Source organism: Neofelis nebulosa, chromosome 4, assembly GCF_028018385.1.
Source record: "Neofelis nebulosa isolate mNeoNeb1 chromosome 4, mNeoNeb1.pri, whole genome shotgun sequence".
In the NCBI taxonomy this organism is placed as follows: Eukaryota; Metazoa; Chordata; class Mammalia; order Carnivora; family Felidae; genus Neofelis; species Neofelis nebulosa.
This window is the reverse complement of record NC_080785.1, coordinates 128,452,937-128,470,721: the sequence shown is the minus strand read 5'-3', so window position 1 is coordinate 128,470,721 and position 17,785 is coordinate 128,452,937. Positions and strand designations below refer to the sequence as shown.

At 38.9% G+C, this 17,785-nt stretch overlaps 1 protein-coding gene across 3 annotated transcripts in view; it reads right to left on the bottom strand.

The window, feature by feature from the left end:
* The window catches only part of CNTN3 (contactin 3), a 340,674-nt gene that overhangs the window by 101,268 nt on the left and 221,621 nt on the right, over positions 1–17,785 (bottom strand). The gene's annotated exons all lie outside the window — the stretch shown is intronic.

The following is a 17,785-nucleotide window of genomic DNA, read 5'->3' as shown; positions in this document are numbered from 1 at the left end:
AGTGGAGGACAGTGCTGATTAGCATTCTTGCAGGAGCAATATTACTACCATCATCATTATCGCTACTCCAGACACCTCCTGACAAGTTTCTCTGGTTTCAGTCCTTCTCCTTTTTAATTTGTATCTCCACACCGCATATTCTATGATCTTTCAAATTTACCAACCTCATCATGTCAGTTTGTGATATAACACTTACCTGCAATTCCCTGGAGCTCCTGGGAACAATGCCACATTTCTTAACCTGAATAAGAGACTCCGCATGGTTAAGCCCCTGCTTCAAGTCTGAGCCCTGGGTCTTGGCACCTGCTGTTCTGGGAGCCTGCAGTATCCTTGTTCTCTGTCCACTCCTTTGCCTCCTCCCCTTTTAACACTAAACCCCATTCTCCCACAACAACTTCCACATGGTTTTCAAAGGTTGGTGCCAAACATCAGGAACCACCTCTACAGAGAAGCCTTCCTTCATCCTTGTCTCATGGTAGGTTCTCCTTGATAGAACAACGCTAAGTTTCTATCAGTTAAAACACTTACTGCTGTATATGTAATGGTCTATTTACGTAACCACCCTCCCACCACTGGGTAAACACTGATGTCAACTCTTATCCTGACTGCCCTCCCCCGCCCAATTACCAAAATGAAACATCCAGAGACACTTAATAGTCCTCAATAAACATTTATTGAGTTAATTAAGGATACAATTATGCTCCTATCTCCTCTGTAAAGTCTAATATGAGAGTTTTCTTGACTTTTAGGGTCAAGGTAAACCAACTTTCTCCCAAGGAACTAATGTTTTTTACTCTGTGATAATGAGGGTAAATAATATGATGCTGCATTGTTCTAGATGCCCATATTTTTCACAGGCAAGTTGTTACTTAAGCACAGTTACCGCAGTTGACTTCTTTGATTCCTTCTTTCCATGGTCCTATTGTTTTTTATGATTTTATCAACATTATTGCAGTGGTTCATTACTGTAATGTTTTTTCAAAAGAATTTTCCGAAAACATGTAATCAAAATCAATTTAGTGAATAACAAGTTCAAAATACATTCAAGGCATAATTCCGGGATGAAGGATCTCTGCATTTTGTAGAAAGGGACACTAAGTCCGTTTACAAATAACAATGAGATAATGTAAAAGGGCTGGGGGAGAGTTACTCTGGGTTTCAGAGGAAGAAGAGGTGACATTCTCTCATGACTGAAGAAGAGGTCTTCAAGGACACAACAATATTCTGACAGCAGGGATAAAAGCACTCCAAATGAAGTGAGGAGCATGTGAAAAGCAAGTTGGGGAGAGATCATGGTAAATACCTGGTGGAAATGAGACACAAGTGACTCTCTTCTGCCTTCAATGGAAATGCAAATGTTTCATGATTCCAAAGGTTGGCAAGTCAATGGCATATCATGCACATGTTAAGAAACACTGATTTTTAACCTTGAATCGATCTTCACATCATGCTGTATCATTTCAGTAGAGTGTTTCATAAAATTCCTATCAGTCATGTGATAGGTTGTGAAATTTAAGTTGTTTGTCAGACTTTGAAAAAAAAAATGGGTCTCAAACATCCACTCCACAGTTGGCCTCATGCCTACATTGATAGTGCTTTTTCTCTTACAATAGTACTAAATAGGGGCACCGGGTGGCACAGTCTGTTGAGCTTCTGGCTTCGGCTCAGGTCATGATCTCATGGTTCGTGAGATCGAGCCCCACATGGGGCTCTGTGCTGACAGCTCAGAAGCCTGATTTGGATTCTATGTCCCCCTCTCTCTCTGCCCCACCCCTGCTTGTGCTCTGTCTCTGTCTTTCAAAAATGAATAAACATAAAAAAAATTAAAAAACAACAACAATAGTACTAAAAAAACCATAGAGCTGGAGAAAGCTGGTCAGGTCGGCTGAATCAGTTCTGCAATTGCTGAAATTGACTGCTGTGGAAGCCTTACTTCTTTAGGCTCTTCCTATTACTCTAAGCATCTCCCACCCCATAATCCTTTAACCCCTGTAATATCACCTTGTTTAAAGAAGGCAAAGCCATCTCCTCTGCTTTTCAAAGCGTTCTATTCCTGAAATTCATATAATTGTCCCTCTGCCTTTTATTTCTTATTTAAATATGTCCCTTGTATCCAGTGAGTGCGAAACTTCCACTGCTCCCCAACATAATAGACCTCAGCTTGGTATTAAGGACAAGAAGTCAACCTTGTTAAACCAGTTTCTACTAAAGTAAGAATGGTTGGTGGAAAGAACTCAGATTTAGAGTTGGAAAATCTAAAATCATGTAAATTCATAAAAGAAATATTATGTAGCAAGGAGAATATATGATCAGTAACCAGATGCAAAATTTGGAACAACTCTAACATATGTAATTTTGACTGAAAAGTTACAAGGCTCCACTTGTATTATTTCTTTTAATCCCAAATCAATACCATTGACTTCAATATTGTACTATTAACATACTGTATACAGATATTGTGGTGTGATCTAGCAACAAATGATAGAAGAGAAGAAAGTCAAAATCAAAATCATTTGAAGGCTGTTCCCGAAATGAGCAAGGAGAGTTGGGGGGTGGACTGTGGTGAACATGGAGGTGTCCTACTTAGGTCTCACCTCAGGAGAACTTACTGCAGGAAACACAATTAACTGGTGGTAACCACCCACCGGCACAAGATCGAGGGGGCTACTTCCAACTAACTGATGAACTCCACTGCGGTGCTGATGCTTGCCCATTCCGCGCCCCCCCCCCCCCCCCCCCGCCGCTCCCCACCCCGGTACCAAATGTCTCCAAGGGCAACTCTGGTTGGAGATGCCCCATCAGATAATGGCCACACTGTTCTCAGAGCTGTGAGGCGGTCTGGCTTTCTTCCTATGTGACTTGTCTTTTCCTCTCTTTGCTCACAGATACTGGACTTAACTCTCCCCTCCACCAATTTCTGCTCCCTCTCTGTTTATCCTCCACAGGTATTTCCTCCAGATTTTTTTTTTTTAATAACAAGTTTGATCCTCTAATCTCACCTTGGGGTTTGCTTCTCAGAAGACTTGAATGTACATGGTGTTGCCGAAACTGAGTAACAGACTCTCCTCTGTATTACCAATTGCCCCTTCCCTTAGACCTGAAGGAAATAGCCTCTTTAACTGACCTTCCTTTTCAATAACTGTCTAAGACCTTCAGGCTCTTCAAATTTACAAACTGACCTAACTGATTCTTAGTAACTACCCTCCAGACAAGCCCAGATAAATCAGCATACCAGAGGAGAACACTGTAAGCCCATCCTGAGACCTCACCAAATAGAGAAGAAACTGTAGAACCTTCACCTCCTGAGCAGAAGTCTTAAACTATCATTCTTAATTTGAGAATCCCATGGAGAAAAGCTGCTGTTTTGTAGAAATAAGTACTCCTGTATTCTCCTTTGAGAATTTGTATCATCAGGCAAATGTGAGGGTCTATCTTAGACTGGCATACTAGTAGCTCTTGAGCTACAAATGCTTTATATTTGTAAACCATCACCAAACGGACATCATGTATGTGATCTTCACATGGTCACATGGACAATATGCGCTCTACATATTATACACTATAGAAAAATATTTTAATTTAATTTTATTGTTGAATTTTTTTTTGTTTATTCATTTTTGAGAGAGAGGGGACAGGGGCAGGGAGAGAGGGAGACACGGAAACCTAAGCAGGCTCCATGCTCTGAGCTGTCAGCAGAGAACTCGACGTGGGGGCTCAAACTCACAAACCATGAGCTCATGACCTGAACCGAAGTTGGACACAACCAACTGAGCCATCCAGTGGCCCCTAGAAAGCCATTTTAAATACTTGTCAACAATATTTCCTCCTTCTTCACATTCTAAAGTCACAGTACGTATACTTTTCAATTAAAAGTGCAATAATATAGCGTACATATTGGAATACAAGGTAACCAGAATAAATTAATGGTCTTCCTCCACTATTTCCCCCAGATACATACTCAGAAAATCAAGAATTAAACAATCTTTGGTGAACAGCACAAAAATCTAACTGTAAGGTTGTTAGCTGGGATAAACAGGAGAAACGGGAAAGTGGGAAGAAGAGCCACTCAAGGTATGGAAGAGGTTGTACTGGAAATCACTTGTGAGACTCAGGCAGGTAACCTAGAAGTGAATGGCCAAAGGGTGGATGAGACCTTTAAAGATACGCTTACCAGAGGGTTTGGGACTAACAATGGCAAGATGGGCAGAATAATGCCGCCCAGAATATGTTAACACCCGAATCCCTGAAATCTTGAACATGTTACTTGACATGGTTAGAGGAACAATGCAGATGTGACTAAAGTAAGGACACTGAGATGAGATTGTTATCTTGGATTATCAGGGGTGGGGAGAATGTAATCACTAGAGTCCTTGTAAGAGGGAAGCAGCAGGGTCAGAGAATCGGAACTATGACCTCAGAAGCAGGGGTCTTACCCAGAGAGAGCTATTTGAGGATGCTGCTATGCTCTTGATTTGAAGATGGAAGAAGTAGCCATGAGTCAAGGAAAACAGGTGGCTTCCAGAAGCTGGAAAAGGCAAGGCAATGGATTCTCCCCCCAGAACCTTCAGAGCCTTCAGCAGCCCTGTCGACATCTGGCACCTGATTGTAGCTCAGTGACACCTGTATTGGACTTGTGACTTACAGAGCTGTAAGACAGTAAATCTGTGGTGTTTTAAGTCACTACATTTGTGGTAATTCGTCACACGAGCAACAGGAAACTAACAGAAATAACGATCATAGCTAACAAAGAGGGGTTTATTAAGTCCAGGTGCAGTGCTGTGTGATAGACACAAAACTTCCAAAGAAAAACAAATGATTAGAGACAAAAAAGTGGAGAAATCCTGGCCTGAGAAGGCCTAAGGAAGAATCGTATGTTATACAAAATGATTGTAAGACCAATACAATGGCAGGGGTGGGGTGTTCCAAAAGAGACAGCAAACCACAACCACCCCAAAACGAATGAATTTGTGTTCGGTTGTTTTATATAAAGATTCAGACCCTTAACAACTCATGGAAAGAAATCAAATCTGGGCTTAATATGGAATACAGTGTCATGACAGGAACAGCAGAACTTTGGAGGACCTACCCACCTTTCTTTATAGACTTACTTATTGAGATGGAATGATACATAACTTTTATCTCCTAGAGAGAAGATCTGCACAATTTCATTTATTGCCTGCATAACTGTGTTAAAATATATGGCATCACTCTGATTGAAAACATTAGAGAATTATGTGAATTACTGCATTCTGAATAAAGTAAAAAAATACCTGCTGTAATACTATGAGAGTTTACTTATCAAAAAAATCTGCATTTGCAATAAAGATTAATTGTACACTGCAAAGTAAAACATATATCAAATCGGCATTCTTCAGGGATTTTTCAACATCATTTTATGTATGATGATAAATACAAAGCTACACTAAAAATGATAATTTTATATACTCAAATGAACTAGACTTTACAAAACCTTTCACAACTTGTGGTGTAAATCACAAACACATTATGCCCAAACTACTTGGCCTCTGGGCTTCCTATTAACAACTCTACATTAATATTAGGTATGTGAAATATTTTTTAGAAGAGAGAAAAGAGATTTTGCCAATCAGAGCCATAAATTAAGATAATGAAGTCCTGAAACTGCTTTCTAAAAAAGTAGTATGTGATGAATGACATCACTCCTCCAGCCATATTCTTTCCCAGGTCACTTAAGTGTAAGGCCAGTCAATTTAGCAGGAAATATGTCACTCTAGTGTTTACCTGGAGATACATTAATACACATACTACTGACATTTAAGGGTTTATTTCTAGTTCCATTATGAAATTCTATTATGAGGGAGATTTAATCCTTTGTATGGGGATTTTCAAGAAGAAGTTGTCAAACAAAATTGCAGTTGAACAAAATTGTAAAAGTAACTTTGGCTATTTTCTCTGGTGCCAACTGGGAAGTTTGACCTACTTAAAATAAGGCATATTAAAAAAAAGGTTGTGGGAACTTGATGGCTGTTAGTCAAGATTTGTATCACTGATTCATACAACTGGGAAGGAAATTTTGCTATGGAGCTTAGAGATATCACCCACTGATGGAGGGTCTGAGAGAGTACATACTCAAAGATCTAAAGCCATGTAGAAAAATGAAGATAATACAAGGTTCAAAGAAGAAAAGGTCAATAGTAAGGACTGAAAAAAATCCGTACCCTTAAAGCAGAAGGTATCTATGGACATTTCCAACATTTCAGTGTGTTGTCTTTCAAAAGCTGTTTTGTAAGTTGTTGTTTGAGAGTATACTTCCTTGCTTAGCCGGTAAATGTCTGACTCATCCATTCTGATTTAGGGTACTAATAAATGTGACTTGTGAGGGTCCTCAGATAAAGAGAACAATGATCAGGGAAGAAAACAAAAACTAAAAATGACATTCCTTTATCCTTATACTTCTGGGCTGAGTCTCGGCCAGGAGTCAGCAAAGTATAGCTAGGGGGTCAAATCTAACCTGCTGTCTGCTTTGTAAACTAAATATTTTGGAACAGACTTGCACCCATCCAATTCTTATCATCTGTGGCTGCTTTTATGCTTACAGAAGCAAAGCTGAGTAGCTGCAACAGAGACTATACAGCTCATAAAGACTAAAATACTTATCTGACTCAACTTTTAAGAAAAAGTTTGCTGACCTGTTCTAGGTCAGTGTTAGCCTGAGACCAAGTTATGAGTTTGGTGATCTTTACCTGACTTACTTTACTTTTACTCCTCTTTTCCTTATGAGGCTGTCGTATGTCCTAAGTACACGAAACTTCACAAAGTGTAAGCTAGTCTCCTAAATCTTCTATGCCTGTCTCTCTTGCTTTAGCCTGCTGCCTTTTGGGAGCACGCATAAGTCATTTCCATTGCAGAAATGGAAATAATGCAGCTTCCTGATGTGCTCTGTGACCACCATTTTGTGGACCACCATTTTCCTTAAGAAACAGAAATATTTTCAGCAGGCACATGCATCTTCCATCATATCAAGACTTCACAAGGCTCTGTCTTCATTTTTCAAAGGTGTTCATTTATTTTTCAGAGAGAGAAAGAGAGTGTGAGAGGGGGAGAAGCAGAGGGAGGGAGACAGAGGACTTGAAGCAGGCTCTGTGCTGACAGTAGAGAGCTCAGTGTGGGGCTCGAACTCACAAACAGTGAGATCATGACCTGAGCGGAAGTCGGATGCTTAACTGACTGTGCCACCCAGGTGCCCTTCTGTCTTCATTTTCAATGCTTCCACCAGGGTAGCTCTTCTAACACGTGCCTCCGTCTCTTTCCCGGTACTATGGTTGCTAAAGCTGATGTGGTGTTAAGGTGAAGTTCTTTCCTCCATATCTGTTGATGCAGAAATGGAGAGAGCCCTCGAGAGGCCATTCCTTATTTTTGCTTGGATGCATACATTCTTCCTTTTTCTCATGAAGAACTTTTTAAATTTTCCCCAAAGAACCAACACTCTCCCAACCTTAATTCAAGTTGTTTCAGTGGACTGACCCTTCCCTTGTCTCCTTGTTCCAAGGATATCTCAGGATGAGGACGTGCAAGGTGGGGGCCAAATTTAGTGACACTCAAACTCTAATGTCCAGCAATGATTTAGGGGAACCAAGGAGCGAAAACACTGGCAAGACATTTACTGACCTTCTTCCTTTGGCCAAGGTGCTAAGGAAGCATGGCATTGTTAAAGAAAGGACTTTAAATTTTCCTAAGAAAATTTCCTGACCTAATCAGGATGGGTCAGTTATGGTAATGTTTCATGACGACAGGACAATCCTCTCATGTCACAGACACATCTACAGTCACTGCAACCCCTTGGTTGTATGTGGACTTTCTGCTAGAGTGATGGACCTTGAGCAGAAACCCCCCAGATGACAGAGTCAGATCCTAAGATAAGAGAGACTTTGGGAATATAATGCATTTCTTTTCTGATACCTTGTTCCTATTATAAAAAAATACGCTTTTCAAAGGAGTTCAAGACTCAGAAAATGTTAGAAAGCAATATTAAGATTAGCTCAAAACTCAAATGCTGCGGATGACTACAAGTTTCATCGCCAAGACCTGCCTGTGCAGCTAAAAAGAAAATGCTTTGTAATTGCACATTTTGCACAATGCCACGCTTGATGCAATGTGTATGCATTAAATATATGCCAAGTTCCTCTCGCCAGGTTTGTACCTTCCTCATCACTTACACTGAATAATGGACAATTTTTATGACTTCAGTGACAGTAAACAACATTTTCCTTTTAAGTGCAGTCCAGGAGATGCTAAAGAATCCTATAGCTCATGGGAGTGCTAATTGGAGCCAATTATAATTTGATTGACCTGCCTTGCTATTAAAATGATATGCAAAATTTACACTGCCCTTGCAAAATGGTAATTTCCTAGTACAAGCTAACTACAGGAAGCCCACCCTTTAACGAATCCAAAGGTGGTGCTTTTGGGTTACAATTCCCACATCAACTCTCAGAAGCTAATTCCAGAGAGGGGCCTCACTGGGTTGCAAATGATACAAAAGAACTCTATGGATGAGGAAAAGGTGCAATAAAAATAACTGAAATAATTAAGGACTAGTGAATAAAGTAGCAGCATCACAGTAACTGTCCATTCCTCATTAGGTCTCATTTTCTTTTATTCTTTCCTTAAGGAATGTCATGGGGACTTGATATTTCTCTTCTTGCCATGCTGGTGATTTTTTTTTTATAGCAGAATAAAATGTCCACTTTCACTAGTAAATAGAATGTGGTTATTAGCGGAAGATGAAGTCATGCGGCCAAACCACAGGGGGCTTCTCACCGGGGACAATAAATGAGTCCTCGGGAAGCTGGAGAAATTAATCTCTCTCTCTCTCTCTCTGTCTCTCTCTGTCTGTCTCTGTCTGTCTCTCTCTCTCTCTCTCTCTCTCTCTCTCTCTCTCACACACACACACACACACACACACACACACACACACACACAGTACTACTACTTGCCATTAGTAGCACATCGAACTGCTCATCAAAATAGTTTAATACTATTAAAAAAACTTGTCTTAAAACGGATCTTTACTCTCTGATTTGTAACGTTTCAGAATAATAGATTTTAAATAGCAGTAGCTTTGTTATAAACTTCTGAAATAGTACAAAGTCACATGATTTTTAAAAATGACTATTTAAATGTTTAATTATGCCAGGATATGTGATTATGCCTGGATGTCCAAAATAAACTTGACAACAAAAAACAATGCCCCCCTCCCCCCACCATCAATGATCAAAAGTAATTCCCAGCCTTCACATCTGTAGGGCTCTATAAATGCCAATTCCTTTGGGCTCTAAAGGATATGCTCAGATTTCAGCATCAGGTTCAAGTCAAATATAAATAACAGTTTGCAGGCTTTGAAAAAAATAATAGGAGTTTGGAAAGTAGCATTTGTACTACCTCATGTTCCCTCACTTGTTACACTAACTTATAAATACACGTTTACACATGCATTTCTTCTCTGCCTCCATAGTGTTTCTAGTCCTTGCCTACGTGGCTATGCACATATATCCAGGGAAAAAATCTATCACATTATCAACTCTGTAAGAATGCCTTTCAAAGCCTGAAAAAAATTGTTACAGCTTTTGCTATGATTTAATAATTTACTGATGTTAGAAAGAAATAAACATAAATAAAAGGTTATTGCTCAAATGCTTTAGTTAAAATTCTCATTTGTGTATTAATGTTTGACTTTTTTAGAAATCACCTCTCTGATGTTTCTCTGTAAACATTTACTATGTTGACCAATTGGCTTATTTATCAAATCCTGAATATCGTTATCTTATACTCGATCCCTTTTTATTAACTGTTTTCTCTTTACAGTAAACCCAAGTCAGTGCAAAGAATAATTTCTGGTCAATGAAAGATCAATACTTAAAGAAGTATATGAATGTCCCTAATTTAGGGACTCTTTCACAACTTACACTATCCAGGTACAGGGAACAGTAAGGGGTAAAAGTTAGAAAGAAAATAATATATTGCTCTCATTCTACCCATACTCTATCATTATGAGCTCCTCAAAATGATGGCTGTTTAATATGTGAGACTGTCTATATTAAATAAAGAACTTTTGATTGAATATTAATTTCTAGTAGTAGATTTACCCTTGCTACTTCAGTACGTTTTCCTTATCCCCATTTTATTTTTCAACTTCCCAGCTACCTGTTTACAAATGTCACATTTAACTAATAGATGTGCATTGTATTGGTCCATGAATACAGAGATGTAAGAATAAATGAATAGCAAACTGATGTAGAGTATGTCAAAGGCAGCATTTTTAATATGCTATATTCCAGGGCTATGCAGCTCTTACATTTCTGTATCTAAGGCTAATGGATTAATGACCTTTCTTATTTTTTTAATGTTTATTTCATTTTGAGAGAGAGAGAGCACAAGCTGGGGAGGTGCAGAGAGAGATGGGGACAGAGGATTTGAGGCGGGTTCTGCGCTGACAGCAGAGAGTCTGATATGGGGCTTGAACTCAGGAACTGTGAGATCATGACCTGAGTTGAAGTCGTATGCTCAACGGACTGAGCCATCCAGGTGCACCGATTAATGATCCTTCTATTCACTCTTAAGAGGACCACTAGGATTCTAATCAGGATCTTGTTCTAATATAAAGATATTGAATGAATATTGGCTTCGTTGTGATTTTCACAACTGTAGAATAGGAATCCACTGAGGCAAATCGTTTTAAAAATGCATCCTAATTACACTTAAAATTAGTAACTGAGCTCATTTGTACTTCATGCGTAAGGTTACAAAGCTCATGCCATAAACCTCAGTTGGTAAAACCAACCACCTCAAATATTTAATATAATCTAAGTATATGGTTCTATTGACAGTTGTTCCTAAAATGCAGTCAAGTTTATGAAGTTTACACTTCATCTCTTTCTTTTTACATTTTTCTTTTTTTTTTTTTTAATTTTTTTTTCAACGTTTTTAATTTATTTTTGGGACAGAGAGAGACAGAGCATGAACGGGGGAGGGGCAGAGAGAGAGGGAGACACAGAATTGGAAACAGGCTCCAGGCTCCGAGCCATCAGCCCAGAGCCTGACGCGGGGCTCGAACTCACAGACCGCGAGATCGTGACCTGGCTGAAGTCGGACGCTTAACCGACTGCGCCACCCAGGCGCCCCTTTTTACATTTTTCAAATAAGAAACAAATTATAATAGAAGTTGTAAGAGCACTGGCTCTTCCATTATTTTTCTTTCTTTCCTTCTTTTGCTTTTCGATTTTCTTTCCTTCCTTCCTTCCTTCCTTCCTTCCTTCCTCCCTCCCTCCCTCCCTCCCTCTCTTTCTTTCCTTCTTTTGCTTTTCAGTTTTTCCTTCCTTCCTTCCTTCCTTCCTTCCTTCCTTCCTTCCTTCCTTCCTTCCTTCCTTCCTTCCTTCCTTCCTTCCTTCCTTCCTTCCTTCCTTCCTTCCTTCCTTCCTTTTTTCCCAAATGTATTTACCTAAAACAATACAAAGAAATGCAAAGCAACCACCTGCTCCCTCTTTCTGATGTTTTTGTACAAAGCACTTCTGGTAAAGGAGACAGGTTTCCTGGTGAAGAAAAACCAGCAATCATGTAAGTGCTCTTCAGCCAACATAATGAGAAGCTTTTCTTTCCAAGAAGTAAATATGCACACCTACAGTATAAGAATATTAGACTCTGTCTTGGTCACAGTCAAAGATAACTTATACAGGAATGTTAAAATGTGTGACAGAAATGTTCACTGATCCTCTTTACACTGAAGGTATACTGAACTTTATTCCTTCCTAATTCAATATTGTATCTTCTTTTTTAATTTATTTTTAACTCTTTTATTTAAAAAAAATTTAATGTTTATTTTTGGGAGAGAGAACATGAGCAGGGGAGGGGCAGAGAGAGAGGGAGACACAGAATCTAAAGCAGGAGCAGGCTCCGAGGTGTCAGCACAGAGCCTCACATGGGGTTTGAACTCAGGAGACTTGAGATCATGACCTGAGCCAAAGTCGGACACTTAACCGACTGAGCCAGCCAGGTGCCCCTATATCTTCTATTTACTCTCCCTAAAAATACTGTGATTTTACTTTCTAAAAAAATTCATGTTGAACAAGTTGTCTTGCTGATTTACCCCTGCTTATTTTGATTCTTTTCCCTTACTATTACTTGAGGTGATATAAATATCTCTTTGCCAGTTCTGTTTCAGCAGTCAATAGTCTGAGTGAAAGCAATGCATTTATTTTAGTTACCCTGTGGAACTCTAGTTCTCTGCTTCTAGACACTTTTTCTGTCTTTGTTTGAGACCATATGTTGTTAAGGCTCTGGGAATTACTGAAATTGCTCATATTTATTTTATACCATATTTAAAAATTAAAAAAAAATTTTTTTTAATGTTTATTTATTTTTGAGAGAGAGAGAGAGAGAGAGAGAGAGAGAGAGAGAGAAAGAGACAGAGCATGAGTGGGGGAGGGGCACAGAGAGAAGGAGACACAGAATCTGAAACAGACTCTAGGCTCTGAGCTGTCAGCACAGAGCTTGACGCGGGGCTCGAACTCACGAACCGTGACATCATGACCTGAGCTGAAGTCGGACACTTAACTGACTGAGCCACCCAGGTGCCCCTATTTCATATTTTTTAAAAGTTTATTTATTTTGAAAGAGAGAGAGAGAGTGCGTGTGCACACACATGAATGGGGGAGGGGCAGAGAGAGAGGGAGAGAGAGAGTCCCAATCAGGCTCCACATCCAGCTCAGAGCCAGATGTGGGGCTCAATCCCATGACCCTGGGATCATTACCTGAGCCAAAATCAAGAGTTGGACGCTCAAACGACTGAGCCAACCAGGCACCCCTGTTTTATACCACATTTAATTTCAATTGCATATCTTTTGGAAAATTTATGAGCATGCTCTTTTCTTTCATCTCTTTATTTTATTAATTCAATTAGTTGACCTTCCACTGGCATGAAATGAAGGGCTTTTCTAGCTTCCAATCTGAATGTGTCACATCAAAGAGTATTTAGCATGCCATGTTTCGTATCAAGCAACCTTGTGGCTATATTGTATTTCTGTCACTCACAGACACTTATCATACTTGGGCTCTGGTAAAAAAAAAATAAATTGTATTGCTTTTCTTTAGAGAAAGATTTTCAAATTTCAGTTAGAGAATCCGCTTTTGTACCATTTGTTCACCAGAGAAAATGTAAGAAGGTAGCGAGAATAGTCTTAGCCAGAAGGATTTGATTATCAGTCCCGTAGGGTACCTGATGATGGCGGCAGGTAGACAGGACATGGAAACTGTTCTGTGGTACTCCAAATTTCCTTTCAGGCTCTGACATATGAAGATACAAAGGAACACTTCTCTACTGCTTAACAAGGAGAAACGGCAAAGACCATGTGGATAACAGAATCTCAAGGAGAGCATAAAGTACTGTTTAAGGACACAACAGTGCTTGACCAAGCTTTCTCTCTGATTGTAAAAACAACTTGAAATAAGCTTTTTGGGATATCCTTGGAAGTAAGGATTTCTGTGTTGCAGTCATGGGATTTGAGGTTTAGACATTACTGTGTCCATTCTTGGTTGCGCCTTTGATAAATTATCTTCAACTCTCTAGTCTCACATTCTTGTTCCTCAAGAAGGAAAGGGTTGCACGGAATTGGTTTGGTTGCCATTCTGTGGGATATGGATCCTCTGGAAACTGCAGAATTACCGTAAGATTAGACAATCCATATGCCTGCTATACTTGATGGGGAGACTGAACAAATTATACGTTACATAACATATAACTATTACTTAAAATGTGTGGGCTATACTGTGACTGACAAAAATGTATATTCAGTTAAAAAGTGTTAATGAATTCATTAGGGCTTTTGTATATCATGTATTTTCTCTCTCAAAAATACAAAATGCAAGAAAAACAGCTACGTTGAAAACTTGGATACTGATACTGATTTTAACACTAGATACTGATAACGCCTTTACATGTCAGCTTATTTAATCCTCACAAAACTCTATGAGGCAAATATTCTCATCCTGTTTTACACAGATGAGGCAACCAAGGCAGTTAGGGAAGTCCCAAGTTATAAGATAGTTCGAAGGATTTGAATCCTGGCAGTGTGGAACAGAGCCTAAAGCACTACACAGGACTGTCTTCCTGTTCTATCTTTTCAATCATGTGAGTGATAGTAGCGTCTCGACAGTTCAAATGAATCCATCAATTCAAAAGGATTGGGGAGTAATGCTGTTTATGATCCCTTCTATCCCTTAAAATACTAAATCTCCTTTATAAGTCTAATTTCTACATAATATGGTCTACGGTATTGTTTAAAAACAAGAGTCAATGGCAAACAGACAAAGCAAAACCAAGTAATAGCTATGACAGAAACAAACAAACAAACAAACAAACAAACATGACTAGGATCCATTCCTGGTTCTGGTACTTCCAGCGATGAAACATCCAGAAAATTTCCTTTCCTCTGTATGCCTCAGTTCTCTTTTTTGCAAAATAAAGATAACAGTACCTATTCCATAGGTTTGGTGTGTAGGTTAAGTAAAATACAAAGTACTTACAGGCATGCATGATAAATAATGAGTGGCCAATAAATGTTTGTGGTTATTGTCACTGTTTTTGGTGCTGTTTTGGTCCTCTTTGACCAAGGGTCAAAACTTTGTAGGTTGGAACCCTACAAAGAAGTTAAATATGCAAATTTCTGGCATTGTAAAGAAAGCAGAGATGCAGGGCTGAATAACAAGGGCTCAGAAGTGAACCAGCTGACCTTAATGCAAGGAAAGAAGATTGAATTTTCCCTGGCAGAATTAGGGAGCAGACCAAGCCAAATGGAAGAGCTTAGAATGCTGGTAGGGAGGCCATGGCAAGTATCTGTCAGAGTTTCTCTGCTTTCTTGATGGTGAGAAGCTCTAAAATGATGGTGCGCATGGATATTTGACCCCTATGACCAACTAGGTTGAGTGGTGGGTCTTGCTTTTTAATAGTGTTTTAGTACACTTTTAGGAGATACTGAGGCATATACTACTGGATAGATAGAAACTATTACATATAAAAAGAGAAGGGAAACATGGCAAGAATAAACTTTCTTCAGAACAGCTGACAGAACCAGAGACAGAAGAATAAAATAATTAGAATAATTGGGATTAAAATGTTTTTCTTAAGAGAAAACGTAAGCTACCGTAACTGTTCTGAAAAAGTTACCTGGTCTCATGTGAGTCAAAAGCCAAAAGGACCAAGCTTTGATTCTGAAAATATGCAAAATGCAGGCATGAGAAAACACAGCATCCTTTCCGCTAAATTAATCAGATGAACTACCTTTGTAGCCAAAGCAGGTTTCTCAGTACAGGTGAATCAGGGAACGTTGCTCCACAGGGCACTGGAAGCTATCAATGACGTGGAGTCCTATTTCAAACATGCTTTTGGAAATATTTCCAAATGGGAACAATCATTTCTAAATGTCAGTTCACGGTCTCTAATCTTAAATAATGGAAATATCTCGTCACATCCCTATGAGGATATCAAGAGCTTGCTTTGACTTTAAAACCAGAAAAGCCATTAATTAAAAGCTCATCTCCGTGCCATTGTTTTGGGTGATACGCAGATATTAAATGAATATGAGAGGAAGTCCCCATTCTACTTCACTCTTGAACCTTAATGAAAACACAGTGACACAGGTAGGAAAAGAAACAATTTATATTTTACATTTTAACATCATCCATAGAAAATGAGATCCTGGTAATCAAAATGTTCTCTCCTTTTCTTTGATTGATGGATTCTCATTCTGTGGTGACAGGGGGAATGTTTAACAGTGAATGATCAGCTCATAGCAGCTGTGCTGGCTGCTGGAAGAGTCGGGATGGTCTACTACAGGCTCTCTGAGTAGCCAGGGATTAGCCCGGCTCAGTGCCTCAATGGTTTCTGATAAAAACCAATTCCCTGACTTAAAATTACCTCAGTATTTCTCAAAAGGCGGGCCCGTAAGAGATAGTAAAACAAATAAGTTAATATTGACAAATTAAAAAGTGACATGAATTTAAATAAAAGTCTACATTGGAAATATTTATTGAGAACCTGATAGATGAGACGTTTACTGGGTAGACAAACATCTTTTTAAATATTAATTCCATAATTCTTATAATAAGAATACACTTCACCTGAGTGGCTGTCACATCACTAATTTTAGAATTTAAAGTATTTTAATGTTCATTTATTTTTGAGAGAGAGAGACAGAGACAGAGCATGAGCAGGGGAGGGGGAGAGGGGAGGGAGACAGGATCCGAAGCAGGCTCCAGGCTCTGAGCTGTCAGCACAGAGCACATGGCGGGGCTCGAACCCACAGACCACAAGATCATGACCCAAGCTAAACTCTGAGCTAAATTCAGATGCTTAAATGACTGAGCCACCCAGTCGCTCCGAGAATTTCAAGTATTTTAAACATGACTGAAAAACTCAGGGCAAGAAAAATTAGAGCATACGCCTACTTGGTGTTCGTAAGTTTAGAAAAAGAAAAGAAATGAAGATACGTAGAAAAGAGATTTTAGAATCTGGTAATATATTTATTTTTAATAAAAACTTTCCTACCAGAAAAGCTATAAAATAAATGCTAATATTTATATTTATTTCGACAAATATTTCTCGATAAGTTACATTTTAAGGGGCAGCTAGAAGTCTTTAGATACACAATATATTCTAAACATTTGTCTTCACAGGATATCTCACAAAATTGCCTAGAGACACAGAGGCAAGAGAAAAATCAACTAGCCTTTACAACCTCAACAAAGAAAGCACTCTTGTAGTCCTGCCACACGCAGTCCCAGGTAAAATCAGGAAAATAAGATTCTGAAAGTATTCCGCCTTGCACATACATATTTAGAGGACAAACTATCCCGCCAGACTTTCTTTTCAAAAATCTCTTATGTTAGTTACCAAGTTTTCATGTGACTACTGAAGCTAATTCCCACTATTTTCCATATTAGAAATCAATGTGTACTCTGTTGACATTTGTCCCAAACACGGATTAAATGTTTGGTTTGTATTCACACTGTCAGCATGCAGCTCCAACTGATATCATATCCAAGTTACTGGCAGAGGAAATGAAAGTATGAAAAATATAATTTTAATTATTAAAATTGTTAACCTTTATCTCTCAAATATTATATGCTAGATATTTATAGGCAAACGTTCTGGAATTGCATTGGCTTTTATATTCGTAGAAAGGCTAACTCACCCCGACAGTGTCACTGATTTAAGTCTGGACTACTTTTGGAAATTATTTTAACACACTGCTCAGGAAGGCCTAGGTTTCTAGTTACAAGAGAAAACGTGGAATGAGAAGAATATGTCTGCCTCACAAAATCTACTTCAAAAAATATTTTATGTAAACAAACATGATAAATAAAATGACTCACAAAAGGGTCATGGCCAATGTTTTGTGCCTTATGCTAAGCTCTGAAAAGTCTGACATGTACTGAGTATTTTATAATAATAATAACAGCAGAAATAGTCACAGTAGTGGTAACAGTAGCTATTACTTAATGAGAAATGACTGTGTGCCACGTATTCTGTCATACTGATCTCTTCTTTAATGTTCATACCACTCCATGAGGTAGGAGTCATTATTCCCATTTTACAGATGAGAATATTGAGGCCCGTCAAGGTTAAAGAAGATCTCACAAATAGTAAGTCAGGCCAGGAAGGTTGGAACTCAGCTGACTGCTAAGCCCCAGCTCTGAGTAGTGAATAGTTGTGCACTCACTAACTCACACTTCCATCAATCTTCCCTCTCTCTTT